Genomic DNA, 10,682 nt, shown 5'->3' on the forward strand with positions numbered 1-10,682 from the left:
AGCGAGATAGCAAAAAAAAATGTTTCAATTATAAAAAACTCTATGGGTTCCCTCTCAAAATCCCTCTCAGACAATGGTCTCATCCACACATCCCTGGCCTGGCTTATTGAAATATGCAAAACCCCTTTAAGGAAGGAGACCCCAGATACCATCCCTAAGTGAATGAGTAGGGTGTATAGAAGATCTTGTTGATTATTCACAAAAGAAACCCTACTAAATAAATAAACACACAACTAAAAAAAGATTTATTAAAACAAAAATAAAAAAGTACCACAATGTAAATCCAATGTCAATCATGTAGTCAAACAAGAAACAAGGCTCAATGATGACCCAACAACATAAACATAATGACTTATTCCAATAATCCTCTTCTGCCAGACATTGTGATCAATGATGTCAATGACATCTTTTATGATCATTGATGCCACCTGGTTTCCCCACTGGCTTGTTTACATTGTGAAATAAGCTGGTGGGCAGGCATTCGATCATTTAGTAGTGGTAGTAATACCACCACTAAATTAATGATTTCCAGGTGTCCATAACCTTGTGTACAGAATTTCATGTAGCTCAGTTTTATTTTCATGTAAGAACTCCTTACTCTGAAAAGAAAAGCTGTGAATCATGCATGCATTTGTGACCGGGGTCACTTTCTGGAACTTTGACCAGGTGGATTGTTACAAATGCTTTAAAACAGAATCACCAAGACATCACATTAACCCTTCAACTGTCAGATCCATAAGTCGTATGGACCTACAGCACTGCTTCTGGCTGGCCAGGTCCGTATGCCATACAGACTTGCATTCCTCTTCTGCTATCTGCTTAGAGAAGAAATGTTCAGCAGAATCTTCTGAACAAAAGGATAACTCAGATTAGCAGCTAACAAGCTGCTGATCAGAGCTATTAACCTAAAATGCGACCCCCCCCCCTGCTGCCCTTCTCTGCCTTGTCTCCGGTCCCCCCACCCACCTATGAGGACTTCTAAAGCTCCCCCGCCCTCCCCTCTAGCTGTCCCTAGCACTGCCTTACCCTGACTGCACTAAGTAGAACCCCCTCCAGCACCAAACTCCCCCCTTTGCAAACCTGATCCCTCTGTGGCTGCCCTGCAGCTGTCAGCTTCCCTCCTCTGCCTCTCCCGCGGACTTTCGGTACTGAAGGGCAGCCACAGAGTAATCCATGTCCCAGATAAGATGTCCCACCCTGCTGCTCCGAAACCGCCTTTAGTGCTCCTACCTCTCCTGTGTCTGGGAGCCCATCCATGAAGCTGCTAGCCAGTTCTCCCTCCTTCCCTTCCTTCTGCTGCAGCTTCTGACAGATCAGAAATTGTGTTTACTATCTGTCAGCTTGTGCATTTTATCAATGAAAGGAGTCTATACAGACTCCTATCTCAGTTCATCTTCACTGACCTCTGATGTCTCTCCAAAGCCCCCCCCCCCCCAAAAAAATAAAAAATTAAAAAATATATTTAGTTAACAAAAACAAATAAATTAAACTGTGAAAAAAAAATAAAAAATTACAGAAAATAGTAAAGCAAGGTTCACACTAGTGCATGCCGTGTGGCCTGTGTTTGCGCAGGCACAGCAGACCTTTCATTTAAATGGGCTGCTGTGCCGGGGTTTCACACACAAAAAAAGGTGCATGCACCTTTTCCAAAATGCATCCACCAGGAAACCGCATCATGCAGTTTCCAAGCAGTTGCCACACCCATGATCACACTGTGGGCTGAGATGCGTGGGGGTGCCATTCGGAATGTACCTCTACAGTAAGGGTAGATTTAGACATGCAAATAAATCTCCCTTGATTCTGAAGCATGATGACAGCATCACCCTGTCCTCTGCCTATTGCAACTTAAGGGTGGCTCAACCATGCATTTTGCTGCCCCCAACCAGAAGTCTAAACAAGGCCAAATGCCTCATTCACACAGGGCATACTATAGCGAGGCCATGTTTAGCTGCACAGGGATGCATGGGTTTTCCATGCATCCCCATACAGGCAGTCCCATTGATGTCAATTGGGATGCAGAGGTTGCACAGTAATGCACAAGTGTTCCATGCATTTCTATGCAGGAAGTGCCATCCATATCAATTGGGACGCAGTGGCTGCATCAAGACAGCCACTGTTCCCAAATTGACACCCACGTGGGCATATGTCCCTGAATTCACATGTACTACTCGGTATGTTCAATTTTCATAATTTTGCAAAAAGGCGCAATTTAAAATTCTTAGCGAAAATACCGTTTTGATTTGCGCAAATATTGTGGGGCCTTAAAAATAAATAGCAGCTTTTCATTTATTCTACTGGTCATGTGCTTTCAGAAAATATATGGTTTGGTGGGTCTTTTACTAATTTTGAAAGCTGTAAATGAAAACTTTCAGATTTTTAGAGGGATTTGGTTATTTACATTTTTGCGTACGGTCGATTTTCACAATTTTTCAAAAAGGTGCAATTTAAAGTGGACAAATATTTGCTTTTTTATTAACTCAATACAGGTTAAACTTTTATATTCAGCAGAAATTTTGTAAAATATGCTGTGTTTTTATCTGCTAATAGTGATTGTAGAGTATTTTCAGCGAAAATATTGCTTTGATAAACATTTGCGTAAATATAGTGGAGCCATAAAAATCAGTAGCACCTTCTTTTTATTCTACAGCTCATGTGCTTTCAGAATATATATGGTTGGGGGGGGGGGGGGGTCTTTTACAAACTCTAAAAGCTGTAAGGCAAAAATAAAAAAGCAGTGGAAAAGTTGGTCTGGCCGGCTAGGTTTAAGGCCTCATGTATACAGGGTGTTTAAAAATCATGCAAAGCCAGTATTGCTGCCAGAGAAAAGCGGCATAAAAATCACAGTCTTAACTGCATTTTTGCACAAGTGTTTAGTCGCATTTAGTTTAAAATAAACACTGCCCTCTTCTATTTTCCACTCCCAAATGTCCCACAATGCATGTAATCATCATTTCTCAGTGCCATTTTGAGTACAGGTGAAACTTGAAAAAATTAGAATATCGTGCATAAGTTCATTTATTTCAGTAATGCAACTTAAAAGGTGAAATTAATATATGAGATAGACTCATTACATGCAAAGCAAGATAGTTCAAGCTGTGATTTGTCATATTTGTGATGGTTATGGCTTACAGCTCATGAAAACCCCAAATCCACAATCTCAGAAAATTAGAATATTGTGAAAAGGTACAATATTCTAGGCTCAAAGTTTCCCACTCTAATCATCTAATTAAGCCATAACACCTACAGAGGGTTTGTCAGGTACCTACTGACGGTAGCTCTATGGATCCACAGACTAGGATTCCCAAGGGCGCGGAGTCTAAGCCCAAGTATGCTTGTTCACCAGAGCCCCTCATGGTGGGGATGGACTTGGAGCAGGCTGAGACAAGGTTGCGGCCCCTGGGTACACCCAGCTGTAGTAGAGGGAACCGCCAGTGGCATGTAGCTGGATAAGAGCCTGATGTGAAGAGGCAGAGCAATCCTTGGCAGTAATGGATGGATCCATGCAGGATGGATGGACAGAACACACAGTGAGGCAGTAGCGGAGTCAGACAGGCCGGGTCGGTAACAGTGGAGGCAGAACGGAACAGAGCAGCAGGCAGAGCATAATCGGGTCAAAGTCCAGGTTCAGCAGTAGGAGGTTGGACAATCAGGAACAGGCAGAAGAATGGTCAAGACGAGCCAGGGGTCAGGGCAGGAGACGGTCAGCAGTAATCAGGGTCAGGCTGGGTTCGGCAACAACAAGATACTTTCACAGGAACAGGATAAGCAGGGAACAAGACCATACGGCAAATTGAGCATTGCAAGAGCCGGTTTAAATAGTGCGCCCTGCGCGAGTGCGCATGCGCGGCCGTAACTGTTGCCGCGGTCGCCTATGTCCTAGTGCCCACATGCTTGTCCGCATCAGGATTCCGCGCATGCGCAGACCCGTGCACCGCGGAGCAACTCGAGATCCCTGACAGGGTTCCTGAGCCTTTAAATTGTCTTTCAGTCTGGTTCAGCAGGAATCACAATCATGGGAAAGACTGCTGACCTGACAGTTGTGCAGAAAACCATCATTGACATCCTCCATAAGGAGGGAAAGCCTCAAAAGGCAATTGCAAAAGAAGTTGGATATTCCCAAAGTGCTTTATCAAAGCACATTAATAGAAAGTTATGTGGAAGGGAAAAGTGTGGAAGAAAAAGGTGCACAAGCAGCAGGGATGACCAAAGCGTGGAGAGGATTGTCAGGAAAAGGCCATTCAAAAGTGTTGGGGACTTTCACAAGGAGTGGACTGAGGCTGGAGTCAGTGCATCAAGAGCCACCACACACAGACGGATCCTGGACACGGGCTTCAAATGTTGTATTCCTCTTGTCAAGCCGCTCCTGAACAACAAACAACGTCAGCTGTGTCTTACCTGGGCTAAAGAAAAACAGACCTGGTCTGTTGCTCAGTGGTCCAAAGTCCTCTTTTCTGATGAGAGCAACTTTTGCATCTCATTTGGAAACCAAGGACCCAGAGTATGGAGGAAGAATAGAGAGGCACACACTGCAAGATGCTTGAAGTCCAGTGTGAAGTTTCCACAGTCTGTGTTGATTTGGGGAGCCATGTCATCTGCTGGTGTTGATACACTGTGCTTCATTAAGTCCAGGGTCAACGTAGCTGTCTACCAGGAGATTTTGGAGCACTTCATGCTTACTTCCACAGACAAGCTTTATGGGGATGCTGACTTCATTTTCCAGTAGGACTTGGCACCTGCCCACACTGCCAAGAGCACCAAAACCTGTTTCAATGACCGTGGGATTACTGTGCTTGATTGGCCAGCAAACTCGCCTGACCTGAACCCCATAGAGAATCTATGGGGCATTGCCAAGAGAAAGATGAGAGACATGAGACCGAACAATGCAGAAGAGCTGAAGGCCGCTATTGAAGCATCCTGGTCTTCCATAACACCTCAGTAGTGCCACAGGCTGATAGCTTCCATGCCACGCCGCAGTGAGGCAGTAATTGCTGCAAAAGGGGCCCAAACCAAGTACTGAGTACATTTGCATGCTTATACTTTTCAGAGGTCTGATATTGTTCTATGTACAATCCTTGTTTTATTGATTGCATGTAATATTCTAATTTTCTGAAATTGTGGATTTGGGGTTTTAATGAACTGTAAGCCATAATCATCACAATTATGAAAAATCACGCCTTGAACTATCTTGCTTTGCATGTAATGAGTCTATCTCATATATTAGTTTCACCTTTTAAGTTGCATTACTGAAATAAATGAACTTTTGCACAATATTCTATATTTTCGAGTTTCACCTGTAAATGATTTCTCTAATGGATCCTGTTGTTCTCAAAATTGATGAGGCAATCCTGCTGATTAAGTTACGGAGGCTGAGGAGAAGGAGATAGCTGGAGGAGGAAAGAAGCATCCGTCAACATCGTTTCTGGATGCATCCTATTATATCACAGTCTTTTTTTGGGGGTACTTTTCCAACTTATATGGCCAACTACACATACACATGCATCCAGAAAAATTTTACAACTTTGCGCAGATGTCCGTTGCTGCGCTTGATCATCTGCTGGAGAGGCTCAGACCAAGGCTGGCATGGATGTACACTCAGATGAATGTATCACCGAAGCAACAGCTGCTTGTGACAATCAGGTATGTTACATTTATTTATTTTATTTTTACCCATATATATATACAGTGGGGATCGAACGTTTGGGCACCTCAGCTAAAAATTTGTATTAATGTGCATAAAGAAGCCAAGGAAAGATGGAAAAATCTCCAAAAGGCATCAAATTACAGATTAGACATTCTTATAATATGTCAACAAAAGTTAGATTTTATTTCCACCATTTACACTTTCAAAGTAACAGAAAACAAAAAAATGGCGTCTGCAAAAGTTTGGGCACCCTGCAGAAATTATAGCATGCACTGCCCCCTTTGCCAAGCTTTGCTCCCTTTCTCAATCATCATCTGGGAAGACCAGGTTATGTCAATCTCAAAGGTTTTAAATGCCCAGACTCATCTGACCTTGCCCCAACAATCAGCACCATGGGTTCTTCTAAGCAGTTGTCTAGAAAACTGAAACTGAAAATAGTTGACACTCACAAAGCTGGAGAAGGCTATAAGAAGATAGCAAAGCGTTTTCAGATGTCAATATCCTCTGTTTGGAATGTAATTAAGAAATGGCAGTCATCAGGAACAGTGGAAGTTAAAGCAAGATCTGGAAGACCAAGAAAAATATCAGATAGGACAGCTCGCAGGATTGTGCGAAAAACAATTCAAAACCCACGTTTGACTGCACGATCCCTCCAGAAAGATCTGGCAGACACTGGAGTTGTGGTACACTATTCCACTATAAAGAGATACTTGTACAAATATGGTCTTCATGGAAGAGTCATCAGAAGAAAACCTCTTCTATGTCCTCACCACAAAAATCATCGTTTGAACTTTGCAAATGAACATATAGACAAGCCTGATGCATTTTGGAAACAAGTTCTGTGGACCGATGAGGTTAAATTTGAACTTTTTGGCCGGAATGAGCAAAGGTACGTTTGGAGAAGAAGGGGCACAGAATTTAATGAAAAGAACCTCTGTCCAACTGTTAAGCATGGGGTTGGATCAATCATCCTTTGGGGTTGTGTTGCAGCCAGTGGCACAGGGAACATCTTACGAGTAGAAGGAAAAATGGATTCAATAAAATTTCAGCAAATTTTGGATGGTAACTTGATGCCATCTGTGAAAAAGCTGAAGTTAAAGAGAGGATGGCTTCTACAAATGGATAATGATCCTAAACACACCTCGAAATCCACAGGGGATTACATCAAGAGGCGTAAATTGAAGGTTTTGCCATGGCCTTCACAATCTCCTGACCTCAACGTAATTGAAAATCTATGGATAGATCTTAAAAGAGCAGTGCGTGACAGACAGCCCAGAAATCTCAAAGAACTGGAAGACTTTTGTAAGGAAGAATGGGCAAAGATACCTCAAACAAGAATTGAAAGACTCTTGGCTGGCTACAAAAAGCGTTTACAAGCTGTGATACTTGCCAAAAGGGACAGTACAAGATATTAACTCTGCAGGGTGCCCAAACTTTTGCAGACGCCATTTTTTTGTTTTCTGTTATTTTGAAAGTGTAAATGATGGAAATAAAATCTAACTTTTGTTGACATATTATAAGAATGTCTAATCTGTAATTTGATGCCTTTTGGAGATTTTTCCATCTTTCCTTGGCTTCTTTATGCACATTAATACAAATTTTTAGCTGGGGTGCCCAAACTTTCGATCCCCACTGTATATATATATATATAATTTTTTTTTAAAGGTTTCTAGCTACAGGACAGACATTTATGTTCTTACAACACTTTTTTTTACTGGGCATCTCCACAGTGGCCAAAGTAACAAGGGAAACCTGCTTGGCACTATGTGAGGAGTTGAACGAAGTGTTCATGCCTGAGCCTAATGAAGACATCTGGGAAGCTGTAGCGGAGGAGTTTTGGGAAAAGACCCAGTTCCCCAATTGCATTGGTGTCCGTCATGACAAGCACATCAGGGTAAGGAAGCCTCCTCAGTCTGGATCACTATACTTTAATTATAAGATGTATTTTTCTGTGGTCTTCCTGGCATTGGCTGATGCCAACCTACACTTCATAGCTGTGGATGTCGGAGCGTACGGCAGCCAAGGTAATGCCTGTATCTTTCACCAGTCAGCCTTTGGACATCCTCTACAGGAAGGATGCCTTCACATTCCATCAAGCAGGCCTCTATCTTGTACCGAAGAGCTCAGTCTGCCCTTCGTCAGGATAGCAGATGAGGTCTTTGGATCTAATGAGGCCATACAGTGGCTACGATCTCAGTCAGAAGCAAAAAATCCTCAATTATCGTCTCAGCTGTGCCCACCATCAATGTGGAGAGTACTGCTCTCATGCATGCAGCTGGATGTCGAAAATGCTATCAATGTGGTACTTGCCTGCTGTGTCCTTCACAACTTTCTGTGGGACAAGGAGAGAGTCACTGTTGAATCGGAGACATAAAATCAAAGTCAACGCATTCAGTTTAAGGACTGCACGGGTCATGACCATCCAAAATCAGTTTGCAGATTTTTTTTTGTATCACCAGAGGGAGAAGTATCATGGCAGTATTAATACATGTAATATATTTTGTTATTTCTGCATTATCTCTGAGGGCACTTAGTGCTATCCACATATGCATTATGTTGGAGGTACAGTTGGCTTTTTCCAGTTTCTTTTTCTTCTGTGTGAGGCAAACGTATACAGTCTTCTTTGGGCTCTGTATACTTTTACCCCACAAAGAGGAAAATATGCCCTTTTCCCCTGTGAGAGGCAAGTGTATACAGTCCTCTTTGGGCTCTGCATACATTTACCCTACACAGAGAAAAACGTGTCCTTTTCATTAATGTACAAATAGACCAGTATGCATTGCATCAGAGCAAAAAAAAAAGAAAAGAGTGAAAACACAAGATATATCATTTTTCAATTACTTTATTTAGAACAGAAATTACTGAAGAAAATGGTATGAGATATTAGAGCTGGTGGTAGATGGGATGGGTGGAGGAATTATCCACTTGGCTTACACATGGGGATTGGGGAGGGTTCGGTATAGGAATGGGTGGGTGGGGGCATATGTGTTGGAACAAGTGCAGGTTGGGATTGGGGGCCATGGTACAAGAAGGATAATGGATCACTGAAGAAGTGGGAAGGAGGTGGGACTTGAGAAGCCAGAGGATGATCCCGTGGGGACTGGGGATGATGAAAGGAGGACTGGACAGTGAAGGCAATCATTAAGGAGGGGGCTGGTGGTAAGAGGGTGGTAATAGCGCTGCTGCAGGGCCAGAGTGCATAGAGGAACAATGTGAAGAAGTGCATGGTGAGCTATCTGGTGACCCACCACTTATTTTGGCAGACCTAAACTGCATTGCCACTGCATAGATGCTATCCCTGCACTGCTTATCCAGGTTACCGCCAAAGTCCTCCAGGACATGGTACAAAGTGCGGCAGAAGCAGGCACGTGGGTTTCCTGGATCTATAAAGGCATCCACACTGCGCCTCTCCTGCAGAACTTCCTGCAACTGCCATGGCACATGAAGGCAATGGCACGTTCTTTGACAGAAGACGGTGGCTCAAGATCTGGTTCCACAGAATCCTAAAAAAAATTAACAGAAAATAAGTGCACAAATCCATGTAAATATTTGGATAGATAGATAGATAGATAGATAGATAGATAGATAGATAGATAGATAGATAGATAGATCAGTGACGTCAGCTATTGGACAGGGGGAACCATTGCTGCCAGAAGCACTTGTGGAAGACTCCCCTGCCAGCACATCTAGATCCACTGCCTCCTCCACCTCACTCTCATCATGTTTGATATTGTTCTGAAAAGAGGAAAATAGAATAAGTAAAATTAAAAAAAGGGCAAAAAGAAAAAAATTATCCGAAATTTTTTTTAAAAATTATTTAAAAAAAAACATTCCCCCCCCCAAAAAAAATAAGCAATTTTACCAAAAGGCTGCAGATAACAGCATATAGCAAACCAAAGAAAAATATTGCTGATTCATATTAAACACAAATTGTTGCAGAAACTTTAGCAATAAAAAAATTTCTCGATCATGTAAAACCAAACAAATGGCTGCAGAACATTAGCAAATAAAAAAACATAATAAAAAAATCAATTACAAAAAAATTAACAAAGAGAAAAAAGCTACTCTTTTGTGTTGGAAGTCATTGACTGCCAGAGGATTAGCAAGTTGTTGAGGTAGACATACTGCTTCTTCTGCGGAGCTGGTGCCCCACTGTGCATGCCCTTCTCTTCCTTCATGAGATCCCTCCTAACCTTATCCTGAAGGAATTTCCAGTGTTTGCTCAGTATCTGGGCTAAAAAAAATGCAAATGTAGAAAAGAAGGTTTATCTGCAATCTTCTGTAACGTTACAACAAACATATCATGCATGTTGTATAATGGAGTTACGTCTTTCCTTTTTTTGCGAAGTAGTCAATTGGTCCCAGTTTTGAGTCAAGGCTGAGCTAATGTCCATCCATAGCTTTCGCTTTCCTTATCTGGTCATTGTAGAGGGCATGAGAAACTTCCCACAACTCTGCATGAGCCTCTTCAGTTCTGTCTGGGACACATCTGCAGCCATCTTTCCTCTTCACAAACACACGGCTGAGCAAAGGACACTTGGGTAATGCAAAGGACAGGAATTTCATTATTTGGGTGTTGTTACAGTGACCAATCACATTACTAGCACTGGAAAACGTTTGATGCAGCTTACACGTGTTTATGTGAGTCAATAGTTTTTACAGCTGAGAACTGCCTCTTCAGAACGTGCTGACCCTGGGTTTTGTTTTACAGCTCCTAAAAGCTACTGCTACTAAAAGCTTCTAGAAGTCCATGTGTGCATGGACACATAGGTTAATATGGATAGGTGTTTGAAAGCTGTAAAAAAAAAAAGCCCGCCGCCCCTGATAGCGGCTGAAAAAACGCCCTGTGTGCATGAGGCCTTAAAGTGGAGCACAGGGTCTGGCAGCCAAAGGGTTAATGTTAAACCTAACATCTTGAACCTTGTGCCTTTGAGTTATTGGCACCTGTCTCTTTTGTCTATACAACTGTATTTAAACTAAATCTGTCATGAGAAAAACATAAAGCCTGGCATGTTGACCTCTTTCTGGTAATGGCAGTTTT

The 10,682-nt window shown here is 42.4% G+C and overlaps 1 pseudogene; it reads left to right on the forward strand.

Annotated features, from left to right (window-relative positions):
* Nucleotides 1-5,309: 5,309 nt before the first annotated feature.
* Nucleotides 5,310-9,148, forward strand: LOC149464787 (uncharacterized; annotated as a pseudogene).
* The last annotated feature ends 1,534 nt before the right edge of the window (nt 9,149-10,682 follow it).

The sequence above is a fragment of the Staurois parvus genome, unplaced genomic scaffold, assembly GCF_062004578.1.
Source record: "Staurois parvus isolate SC_StPar_1 unplaced genomic scaffold, SC_StPar_1.0 ptg000147l, whole genome shotgun sequence".
NCBI lineage: Eukaryota > Metazoa > Chordata > Amphibia > Anura > Ranidae > Staurois > Staurois parvus.